The sequence below is a fragment of the Juglans regia genome, chromosome 3 (assembly GCF_001411555.2).
Source record: "Juglans regia cultivar Chandler chromosome 3, Walnut 2.0, whole genome shotgun sequence".
In the NCBI taxonomy this organism is placed as follows: Eukaryota; Viridiplantae; Streptophyta; class Magnoliopsida; order Fagales; family Juglandaceae; genus Juglans; species Juglans regia.
In genome coordinates, this window is record NC_049903.1 from 17,157,954 (window position 1) to 17,171,257 (window position 13,304).

A 13,304-nucleotide genomic window follows, 5' to 3' on the forward strand; every position below is an offset into this window, starting at 1 on the left:
GCAGTGTTGAATGTTCTTAACTCTAATGGTAGCATGGGCAGCATCAACAACACTTTCATAGCACTCATTCCAAAGAAGAAAACACCAACAAAAGTCACAGATTTTAGGCCAATATCCCTATGTAATGTCCTCTATAAACTCATTTCCAAAGTCATAGCAAATAGATTTAAAAAGGTGTTGCATGGTATCATTTCTCCCTCACAATCTGTCTTTGTTCCAAATAGACTAATCACTGATAATGTTGTAGTAGCTTTTGAGGCTTTGCATACAATGAAATGTAAAATGACAGGGAAAGAAGGATATATGGCCTTAAAGCTAAATATGAGCAAGACCTATGATAGAGTGGAGTAGAGCTACCTAAGGGCAATTCTCTATAAGCTGGGATTTTGCAACCAATGGATGGAATTAGTGATGAGATGCATTGAAACAGTTTCCTATGCTCTCCTTGTGATTGGTGAACCTCAACCAGAATTTTCTCCCACTAGAAGCATTAGACAAGGTGACCCATTATCACCTTATCTTTTTATCCTTTGTGCTAAAGCATGGAGCAATTTAATTTACAAAGCTGAAGAAGGAAGATTGTTGCATGGGGTTTCTGTTGCAAGAGGTCAGCTTAGAATATCTCACCTCTTTTTTGCTGATGATAGCCTTATATTTTGCAAGGCCAATGCTGTTGAATGGGGTAGGATGATTAACCTGCTTAGAACTTATGAGATGGCATCTGGACAAAGACTAAATTTAGAGAAAACCTCTATCATGTTCAGTCAAAACACAGTAAGGTCCACTCAAGACTATATTCTATCAATAGCTTGATTGAGGTTAGCTATGCCTTATGAAAAGTACTTAGACTTGCCTTCTGTGGTGGGAAAAATAGACTAAGATCTTTTAAATGCATTTTGGATAATATCAGATCGAGAGTTAGCAACTACAAAGTTCGAACCTTATCACAGGCAAGGAAATAAATCTTCATAAAAGCAGTCATCCAATCCCTCCCTACCTATACCATGAGTATTTTCAAGATGCCAAAAACTCTACTTCAAGCCACCAACAGTGTTATTCAAAATTTTTGGTCGGGCCAACAAGACAAGGAGTATAAAATTCATTGGATTTCCTGGAAGAGAATGGGGCAGGCAAAATCAGAAGGGGGATTGGGATTTAGGGACCTTGAATGCTTCAACAATGCAATGCTATCTAAGCAATGTTGGAGACTAATCCAAGATCCTAACTCCCTTGTAGCTGAGTGATAAAGGCCAAATATTTCCCTTCCTTGACTTTTCAGACATCAAAGGTTGGCTCTAAACCCTCTTTTGTATGGAGGAGCTTGATGGCTGCCAGACATGTTCTAGAGGCTAGCTCTTTTTGGAGGCTAGGCACAGGGTCAGAAATTCGTATCTGTGGGGACAAATCGTTAGATTTTGCTAACCCCAGGAAAGTAACCAGTCCAATTAAGAATTTAGATGGGAATGCAAAAGATGCTGCCTTAATAGACCCTGACACTAAGAAGTGGAAAAAAGAACTGATTCAAAACACTTTTGAGGAGAGGGAAGCTCATTTGATTTTGGAAACTCCTATCAGTGCTATGGATACTAGGGACAAAATCATTTGGCATGGGACAAAGGATAGCTCATTCTTAGTTAGGAGTGCTTATTACATAGAGAAGGCTAGGGAGGTGGCTGCTCAAGGCCATGCTTCAACTAGCAATTGCCTCAAGGTAGTTTGGAACAAGATTTGGCAGTTGCAAGTTACACTTGGAGACAAAACATTTTTATGGAGAGCATGTTAGGAGGCCCTTCCCACTCAATCAAACCTGTTTAAAAAGAAAATTGTAAGTGATCCTCTATGCCCTATTTGCTACAGGGAAGAAGAAAGTGTGCAACATGTTCTGTGGAGTTGTGAAGCAGCCAAAGATGTGTGGAGTCAATGTTCCAAACGACTACAGAAATGCTCCATCCCTAGCTCCCCTATGATACAATTTTTTGATTCACTAACTAGGGTACTGAGTGCAGAGGAACTTCAAGAGTTTGTAGTGGTAGCAAGAAAGATTTGGTGGAAAAGGATCTCTTTTATCTTCAAGAAGGGTTTCTCTCATCCAAACCTCATAATAAGAGAGGCAAGATCAATATTAGACATGATGTCAGAGAAGAACTTAGATCAATGCACCAGCAACAACCAAGCCTCCTTCCAATTGGCTTCTTGGCAAGCATCATCAGTGGAATGGTTCAAGATTAATTGGGATGGGGCAGTAGACAAAGCTAATGGACTGATTGGAATAGGAGTGGCTATTAGGGATAGTTCTAGCTAGGTTATTGCAACAATGAGGCAGAGGAAAAAGCTCTATCCTGATCCCTTACTAGCTGAATCATATGGGTTTCTACAAGCTGCCAAAGTGGCATGGGAGATTGGGCTGCATCAGATTATACTCAAGGGTGATTCCTTGCAAGTCACAAAGGCTTTGGTCGAATATAGAGAAGTAATGAGTAGCCCTAGCATGTACTGGAGTGAGGCCAGGTCTTATCTTAAGTTGTTTGCAAAATGAGAAGTTTCTCATGTTAGGAGAAATGACAATCTTATAGTCTATTTACTTGCAAAAGATGCTCTTACCATTTCTGATCTCATTGTAACTATGGAGGAACCTTCTTCTTGTATTGCATCATTTTTATAATGGAGTGGATTAAGGGTTTTACATAAAAAAAAAAAAAAATATGAATTTGATCCTCAATATGCCTCCTCCAAAACTGTTGCGATTGATGCAAAGTGTAAAAACTAATCAAGCCCAAAAGATTGCTTGGATTTGAACACAAGAACATTCGAAACTCCATCTAAATGGGACAACGAAATCATTATATGCATCTCTTAAGTTCTAATACATCTTTAGGTGAGGTTTGGATAGTAAAATGAGATGAGATGAGATGGTTTTAGATGATAGATGAAAGTTGAATAAAATATTGTTAGAATATTATTTTTTAATATTATTATTATTTTGAATTTGAAAAAGTTGAATTATTTATTATATTTTGTACGGGAATTTAAAAAAATTGTAATGATGAGATGGGTTGGAGTGATTCTTGAATCCAAACCATTTTTCGATGTTGATGGTGCATTGCCATCCAAAATCTTTCCCAAATCTTGTTGGAACATAACATATTTTTTTTAAGGAAGAGCCGGAAGCCACCCACATAGCAGACCCGTCTCAAGTTTATTAATAGCCCTCACTTATGGTGGAGGAATACCGTGGTAATAAATAAGGCACTTGGAATTTACAAAAATAGAAAATAAAAATAAAAATCTCAAGTATCAAAAAACAACCAAAGCCAAAGATAACGACACAAAAGTCGCAAAACATCTAACAGGCCTAGAATCAATCTAAACAGGCCTATAAAAAGGACAAAAGAGCCTTAGCAGATTTTGATATGAGGCATGCCACTCTTATCTGTACATAATAATCCTCTGAGAAGAGAGGGAATATTGCTTTGCGCATTCCAGTAACAATTGCAACCACAATTCCTTAATCTGGCAAGAAAGTCAACTGACTTATTACCTTCCCAGTAGATATGTTGAACACAAAATTGCATACCCAGCAAACTTTGTACGTCATCCCAATAGTCTTCTAAGTATCAAAGACTGCACCTTCCATTATTCAACCAATTAACAACCAACAAAGAATCCAATTCAATGACAATATTATTAAGACCCAACTCATTGGATTTTTTTATGCCTATCCGAAGGGCAATAAGTTCTACACAATTATTGGTATCTCTACTAGTATAATTTGAAAAAGCAAAAACCAAATTCCGGAGATCATCCCTCACCAGACCACCAGCTCCCATCTCACCAGGCACTTGGAACATAACATGCATCTTGATATGCCATAAATTAAAGTCATTGCGATTAAACTTTCTATTTCAAATTTTAGTGTAACTATAGAGAAAAAGTCCCCAATAGAAAAAGTTCTCGTCCCCAAATAGATATTTAAAGATCTCAAGAACGTAGAAAATTGGAAAAGAAAAAAAAGCAATTAATTACATTCGACATAAAATGTAAGCGATTCAGCTTAAAAGAGACTGGTTCTAGTACTAGAGGAGACAATACAATAAAAATCACTTATTAAAAGATATAATGACAAGAAAATGAGATAAAATCAATCAAAATCTCAAAATCTTAATACATTCAAACTTCATTAACACCGAAAAAAATTAAACAAATTGTGTGTCAACAAAATACTTCAAACTCTTTTTCTGAAGTGGGATAGCTCAGTATGGATTGAAAAATACTTTCAATCTATTTCATCTCATTTCATCTAATAATTATAATTTTTATAAATTTTCATATAAAATATAATAAATAATTTAATTTTTTTAAATTTTAAAATAATAATAATATTAAAAATAATATTCTAACAATATTTTATTTAACTTTTAATTTTAATTTTAACTCATCTCATTTTAATTCACTGTCCAAAAACTTACTATCCAAACCTAACTAAATAAAACCCCTCTGGACATAAAGCAACCTTCTCACCCTTCAATGAATGAATGGTTGGCCGTGCTTCACTTTCGCTCAATCAATCAAACGAAGTCCTTTCCTAATAAAAAGCAAAGAAGAACACGCAGTCAACCAAAGGACTCCAGCTGCTTCGTTGGCACCTTCCTAGGTCGGGGAACACAAGTATGACTAGGATAAATTCTTCGTGGAAACATTGCACTGATGGCACATGTGAATCACTTGCCAAGTTAAAGAATTCTATAAAAAACTCACATTTTTTAATAATTTTTTACGAGGGAAGCCAAGACATACCACTATACATTTTTGTTTGCATAATAATATTTAGGGGAGAAAAGAAACTAATAAGTTTAATTTATTTTGAGAGTCTAATTTTTTTTTTAAACAAAACACATCATTTCTATATTGTATTAAAGCTGCATTTGGATGTTGAGCTAAACTAAATTGAACTAAATTTCTTATGAATAATAGTGAATTGAGTAGGTGGAGTGAGTTATGTGTGATTCATCTAAAATGAGTTTAGATATGTTTGGATGTTAAGATGAGTTTAGTATTATTTATGAGAAATTGAAAAAGATTGTAGGTCCCACGTATAAAGATGTGTTGAGTTAAAAATTATTGTAAGTCCCATGTGTAAGGAGGTTTTGAGTTGAGATTAGTTTAATAATTTGAGAGTTAGGTGTTTGGATGTTAGACTCAAGTTAAAATTAAACTAAACTGAGTTGATCTTAATTGAGTCTTGCAACCAAACAGGGCCTAAGAATCAACCAATATATTGTTTATCATGTATTACAAGACTGTAAATACCCGTTGGCCCATCTTTCATTCATACCTGTTTTTCACTTATAGTAAGTGCTAACTTAGCAAGAGTATGAGCTACTTTGTTACTTTCCCTATATGTATGTTGAATTTTCCAATCCTCTCTGTTATGAAGTATCCCTTTTTTATCTTCAACTATTTGTTCATGCCACTCCCAGCCACTCCTAATGATATTTACAGATTTTATAACAACCACGACATCCCCTTCAAAAATGGTATTTGCACAATTCAACTCACCCCATAACTTTGCCCTCCAAAAAGCTTGGATCTTCGCAAGAATGGGGTTACAGACACATTCCATAGGCTTGCACAGCGATGCCAACACTTCTCCCTCTGCATCTCTAATGACTACTCCAATCCCCATCCTTTTCTTCTTTTGGGTCTGAAGTTGCATCCCAGTTAACTTTCACAAAACTAACCCCTGGAGCTTTCCATCTAGCTTCCCTTCTTTCTTGTACCCTGACAGCTTGCTCCCTACTAGTGCCTTCTTGTGCTTGTTGAAAGTCAGGTAGATTTCTTGAGCTTGTTTAAAAACCTCAATAGGCCCCTTGAACCTTCCCTAAAAAATGGAAGTGTTTCTTCTCAGCCAGATATTCCTCATGACTATTACTGTTAGCTCTAGCTCTTCACGTTGTAGCCTCAGTACCATCTTCTCCCACATAGAATAAACTCCACTTCAAATCGAGACCATTTTTGAACTGGATTGGAATTCTCTGCCACACATTCGCAGCTTCACTATAACTCCATAACACATGACAGATAGAATCCTCCCCCATTCCACACACTGAACAATATGGATTTTCTACCACCTTCCTTCTAGCAAGATTTTGTTTCGTTGGCAAACTGTTATTAACTGCTTTCCACATAAACATTTTCACTATCTCTGGAATATTCAAACTCCACAACATCTTCCAACCATCCTTTCCAGCCTTGGTATCAGATGGGCCCCCTTCCCCCTTCTCTTTCTGCACATTTCTAGATGATATTCACTCTTCGCACTATAAATCTCATATTTAGTATGAGCCCAAATCATTTTATCTTGGGAGTTTGCTTGACTAATGGGAAGTTCACAAACATTCTCTACTTCCTCTTACAAAAGTGTATCCCTTACCAACTTGTGATTCCAGTTGCCACTCTCAACATCAATAAGCTCCCTCACTTTTGCATCTGCATTAAAATCCTTTATTGGGGATTGAGTGCTAAATAATGAAGACTTTGGAATCCATTTGTCACTCCAAATCCTTATCTTCTCACCATTCTCAACCCTCTATACTAACCCCTCATTCAATAACTCTAAAGAACCCCAGAGACTTCTCCAAATTTTTGGTTGGCCTCCTCCAAGTTTTGCATTTAGAATCCCAGTCTGATTGAAGTATTTGTCCATATGAACCTTAGTTGCAATAGAGTTAGGTGTAGTGAAGAATCTCCAACATTGTTTAGCTAGTAAAGCTTGATTGAAGCTCTCAAGCTCTTTGAATCCCAAACCCCCTTCAAACTTAGAAATCTCCATCTTTGTCTAGCTTTTCCAATGAATTTTCTTGTCATCATGTTTAAAACCCCACCAGAACATGGTCATCAATGCTGCTATCTCCTTGCATAACCTCTTAGGTAATTTAAAAACATTCATATGATAAGTGGGGACAACTTGTATGACTACTTTCAACAAAACTTGCTTCCTTGAGGGAGAGAGGAACTAGTTTTTCCAGTTATTGATTTTATTTCATACTCTATCTTTGATTCCTCAAAAAGTATTATATTGTGACCTCCCCACCATTATGGGCAGACCCAGATATTTTTCGCAATTATTTTGCACTCATGCTCCAACATCTTTCTCTATCTTATTTTTCTCAGCTCTACAAGTATTAGAACTGAAGAACAAAGTAGTCTTTTGCTTATTTAAACTATGCCCCGAAGCTTGTTCATAAAGCTCAAGCAAACTCTTGATTCTTCTCCATTCCTCCCAATTACCCTTCTAAAAAATAATACAATCATCCGCAAAGAGATGATGAGTGATTATGGTTCCTCCTCTAGCCACTAAAATACCATTTATTTTCTCTCTAGCTTTAGCCTAATTTATCATTGTACTTAACCCCTTAGCACAAATAAGGAATAGATAAGGAGACAGTAGGTCCCCTTGCCTCAAACCCCTAGTAGGTAGAATTGTTTCTCCTGGTTTCATTAACCATTATGGCATACGACACAAAAGTCACATAGTCCATTATCAACTCCACTCATCTATCCCCAAATCCCATCTTCATCATTGATGCCTTTAGGCATCCCCACTCTAATTTATCATATGCTTTTGAGATGTCTAGCTTTAAGGCCATACTTCATGTTCTACCATTATGCCTTGTTTTCATAGAATGAAGTACTTCATAAGAAGCTATTATATTGTCAGTGATGAGCCTCCCAGGAATAAAAACACTTTGATTTTTAGAAATGACTTCATTGAGCACCAGTTCCAGTTTGTTAGCTAGAATCCTAGCAATAATTTTATAAAATATGTTGCACAAACTAATTAGCCTATAATCACCAATTGATCTAGGCTCTTTAACTTTGGGGATCAACGCAACAAAAGTGTGGTTAATAGACTATTTCATACCTTCTCTTCTCAAGAAGTTAAGGGCAGCAGCATACACATCCTCTAGTAAGTCTAATAAAAACATGCCCCATAACCATCTGGCTCTGGAGATCTCAAAGGACCAATCTGACTCAGAGCAGCTTCCACTTCCCCCTCTTGTGAATTCTTTCTGTAAAGCCTCATTCAAACCCCTTGTCACTCTAGGTTCCATAAATTGCAGACAAGATTCTCTATTCTCAAAGGTTCTGCTGTCCTATACACTATTGAGTAATGTTCTTTAAAAGCCTCTGCTATACCTCCTTGATCCATCCACAATCTAGCATGTGAATCCATCACTGAATGGATCTGATTTCGTTTCCTTCTCTGAGATGCATAGGCATGAAAAAAACTTGGTGTAATCTTTCCTTAGTGAAAGTATGGTTAGCATGCATGTTGCTCCATGTAAATGGATTCCCAACACACCCTAAATTGAACAGATTATTCTCCTCTAGCACCTCTTTAAACTGCCCCATTAGCCTTTCCTCTCGTTGCCTTCCCCCTACTTTCTCTGACTGGAGTAATATTTCATTAAAATCTCTAGCCACAAACCAGGCAGCCCCATCCTTAGGCCTTAAACTAGTCAATAAGTACCATGACATTTTTCTTTTCCTCTTATCTGGATGACCATAGAAGCTTATAAAAAACCACCAATCCCTTTCCCCTTCTTTCTTAATCACACTGTGAATGTGCCATTGGGAGTAGCTCAGTATCTCTACTTCATCTTCACACTTCCACATTAATGCTAGACCCCCCCGTTTCCCCAAAGGGTCAACCACAAAACATCCATCCATCCCCATTCTCCTTTTCAATCCTTCTATCCTTCTTGCCTTTATCATAATTTCAATTAAAAGTACTAGCTTAGGCTTATTCTCCTTTACCAAAAAGCAAAGGTCTTGAATTGTCCAAGGGTTCCCAAGCCCTTGGCAGTTCCAGCGCAGTTCCAGCTTAGAAGACTCATAATGTCTGGAAGGGTTGTCTAGCAGCCTCTGCCATCCTCATCATCTCAACATACTCCAACCCCGTCCCCTTCCTTGCTTTTCTTCATGCCACCAATTGTGTTAACCCTTCTCCACTACCATATGCACACTTTGATAATGAGAGTATAGGAGTTAACTCACCTTCACTGATTTTTCTTTGGGCTCTTATTTTCCAGCTCCTTGACCTCCCCTTCTTGATTACCACTTGGCCATCTGCTTCAGCTTCTGGTCTAGATTCTTTCACCATAATAATCTCCTCAGAAATTGACACTAGCTTCCCATCAACTTTCCCAATGTTCAAAGACTCGATGCTGCATGTTATAGGACTAATACCCTCTGATTCCCATTCACCACCCCTATTCTCGTCAATTAGACCATCCTTTTGCATCTCTCCCGTTTCTTGACTACTCATCCCCTCCGTTCTACACTTCACCACCCCTTCATCTTCACATGCAGGTCTCTCTGGATCTACTTCTCAAAATGCATCCCAGTCCTCATCCATTGATGTCTGTCCCTCCACAACCTTTTCATACCCAATATCTACCATCTGTTCAATCGACAATCTCTTCCCTTCACTTCTCCTTCTACTAGCAGACTTCGCTCTCAACCATGGGCCGATTTGGGATCCACTCTCAACATTTTGAGTACATCCCTATTCTCCATGAATAATACACCCACACCGAAAATACATTTTCAGTAGTTTTTTATATTGTAAGGGCACCCACATCCTTTTTCCTTGCATATTAACCATCCTTCCTCTGGCTATTACCTCCCTCAAGTCACATTCAATCTTCACTTGTAAAAATCGACCCCAAGCTACATCTCCTTCCTGGACCTCCACCTCCAAAACTTTCCCTATCGTGTTCTCAATTAGCTCTCCCATCTTTCGATTCATACAATCCAGAGGTAAATTAAACATCTAAACCCAAAAACTCTAATGAGCAAAATCCACTGAGTGCAACTAAGTGTTCCCCACATAAGGTTTCAAGACAAACAAATGGTTATCAAACAACTATGGACATCCCCACAATACCTTGTTCTTATCATCCACATTAGCGCGCAAGGGTAATGAGGTAACAATTAGAAGCAATCTCCTAAAAGGACATCGGTCTACTAACCTTCTAGATCTTTTCCATCGTAGACCTAACAATGTCCTTCCCAATAATCCGATCAGAGAATACTTTGCCAATCAGACTCCTCTCCCCCTTCTTCCTTACCCCTTCCAGATTAGTGGATTGAAGCTCGATGGATATACTATTGGTGCGGGTTTATTAACGGGAAAAAAGAAGAAAGAATATTGTCATCTATATAATATATATATATATATTATAATATATATTTTAAAATCTTACATTTTTAATATATATTATAATATATTTTAAAGAGTAATAATATACTTTTTTTTTATAATCTTTTATAGAATTATATTTTAAAATGAATGCATTTTTATAAAATGATGTTATTTTATATATTTCATTTAAAACAAGTTTGTATAAAGAATTGTAAAAAAATATATTTGTATGTAATCAAAGAGCAATTGGACTTCCAAAGTACCACGAGAAACATAAATTGAAGTGTGAAATCCCGTGGCAACAAAGATCCTACAACATATAGCATGAATGATTATAATACATGCATACATACATATATATATATATATATATATATATGTATGTATGTATCACCGTGCTTAATTTGATGATTTAATAAATTAACATTAGTAGGTTTCGGCCTTGTACTCTCATAAATTTAACTCTCCTTTAGTGGACACATGCACTTATTTCACGTCTCCCTCCCTCCCTGCCTCCTCCCACATATCTGATATGATTCCCTCCTCTCACCTCTCCAAGCAATCATGCTGTCTGGCCCGACCAGCCCCATGTCTAATATGTATGCATGGCAACTCAACGATCTTTCTTCAATAAAGAAAATTATTAAGTATTCTCAATATAATATATATATACACGAGTGACATGGTACTCTCTTTTTATCACAACATGTTATGTAATACTTAACATGCATGAATGTGAATTTTACGCACGTATTTATACTTTGAAAATACTTAATAATTACTCATCCAATTATAACTCTACTCCACAATTTTATAAATTATACCAGTACCCCAATTGCTAATTTGTTATTATTTCTTCTTGGCTGCTAGTAGTGCTTCTTGGTATATATGTTACACACAATCTCCGGCCGATTGTATTCTTAATTCCTTCCAATGCCCGGATTGCAGGCCAATTTTTTTCCGCTGCAATTTGGGTTAAAATCGCTACAAAAGGTATTTCTAAAAAGTTTCTGTTTAGAGGCTGCATCAACAAACAAATCGCCGAGATTATTGCCTTATTGTGGCGATTTTATTTCCGACAAACAAGAAATTGCCACAATAGGCGTTATTTCTTGTAGTGATTTTAACACCCTTTAAAATTCAAAATCGTCCTCTTGGCTGTTTTACTTCATTAATTATTCTCTTTTGCTAGTCTAGTACTTCTTGTCCAAACCCAATGTTTAGGCCCCGTTTGGATTCAGAGATGAGTTAAGATAAGTTGAGATGGTTTTAAATGAGTTGAATAAAATATTGTTACAATATTATTTTTAATATTATTATTATTTTAAAATTTGAAAAGTTGAATTATTTATTATATTTTACGCACTATTCTCCAGCAGGTACTAATTGTTTAATTGTTTACTATTTGTAAACTCTTGCATTAATCTCAACTCGTTTCTTTTCTTTTTTAAAATTTCATAAAACATTTTAACTTTAACAATTTTTAATTAATTTCACCTCAATTCAAATATTTTATTACTATTCATAAATTATGATCTTAATTCATTTTATCTCAACTCACTATCTAAACCAAACCTTAAATTATAAGTTCATCCGTTGAGTTTTAGGTTCTTGTAATAGATAGAAATAGTCCATTTCACCCTAAAAAAATAGCGATAGACAATTAAATATTGGGTGATATTCCGACCCAATAAATTATATGCACCTCCCCGGGCAGTATACAGTACTTCAGAATCTTTCACTTATCGACTGTTGCTGAGCATGCAATTTTTGGGTACCGAATGGAGATTTAATTATTTTGGTACATTGATCATGTTGCTATTAAACAATTATATGTAGATACTTATAATTAGACATCAATATATAGTATTAATCACTTTTCATACAATCCAGTTCCCTACGGGATAAACAAATATATTATAATTAATCATCATCAATTAGGATAAAACTATACGTTTAAATATATAGTTTAGAGTATTTTTTAAGTGATATTCTTACCCCTTAATGGGTGTTAATTAAATTAGAGTTCTTTGAGTCAAATTGTACCGTTAATGTAAGGCTATCTATTAGCTACATTTCGCAAGGACGGGTGCCCATGTTGATCCCGCAGTATGTATATATGTTGCTATTGGTTGACAGTACTCGGTCTTAGATAGATGCAATATGGGCAATGTCTAATTAAGCTTAATTAGAGAGAATAATGACTAATTGTATATAATAAGTTACTTACCATTAAAGGATTAATTTGGATCGCAAGAGTTTTTATCAAAATTCTATGAAATAGGGCTACAATAATAAGAGAGCGATCGATAGCATGTAATATAATGCAAGAGAGCTAGATTTAGGAGTATAGTAATCAATACGTATTGTCTGACTCACTTTTTGTATCTGTTGCCGTTACAATAGATTTTATTTATTGTGACAGATGAAATCTTCACAAAAAATAAGAAAACCTTCACTTAAATATTTTGGTGATGGTTTGAAACCGTCCCCACAACTGTCACCAAAAAGGTGTCACAGAAATTATTTTGTGACAGTTTACTATACGACCGTCACTAAAAGTTTTTTGTTGTTGTTGTTGTGATGGTTGAAAGTATGCCGTGAGATGCAATGTTCAAATGTATCAAATAACGTTCGATGTTAACCCGACCGATTAACATTCTAACTATAAATATCTAACGTTCGATATTTTTCATTCGAATGTTTAATTTTGATGTTCGAACATACACACATTCGAACATTTGTGATGTAACATTTAAATTTTGCATTCGTATGTTATTGGGAAATTGTTCGAACATCAAAGATTAAACATTCAGATGGTTAATAAATACGTTCAAACATATCTTTTTTAATCATTCAAACATTAAGAAATATTGGTTCGATCGAAACAAAATAAGTTCAAACGTTTGTGGAGTATATACGTTCAAATGTATATATTGCACGTCTGTGAGATTATGTTCGAACGTTAATTTGAATGTAAAACCATGTTCAAACGTTCTTTGTTTACATTCGAATGTACTAATCAGAATTAATAATTTCATAAAAACAAATTGTAGCATATTACACCACAAATAGTATCATCTCATGAAAATGTTTT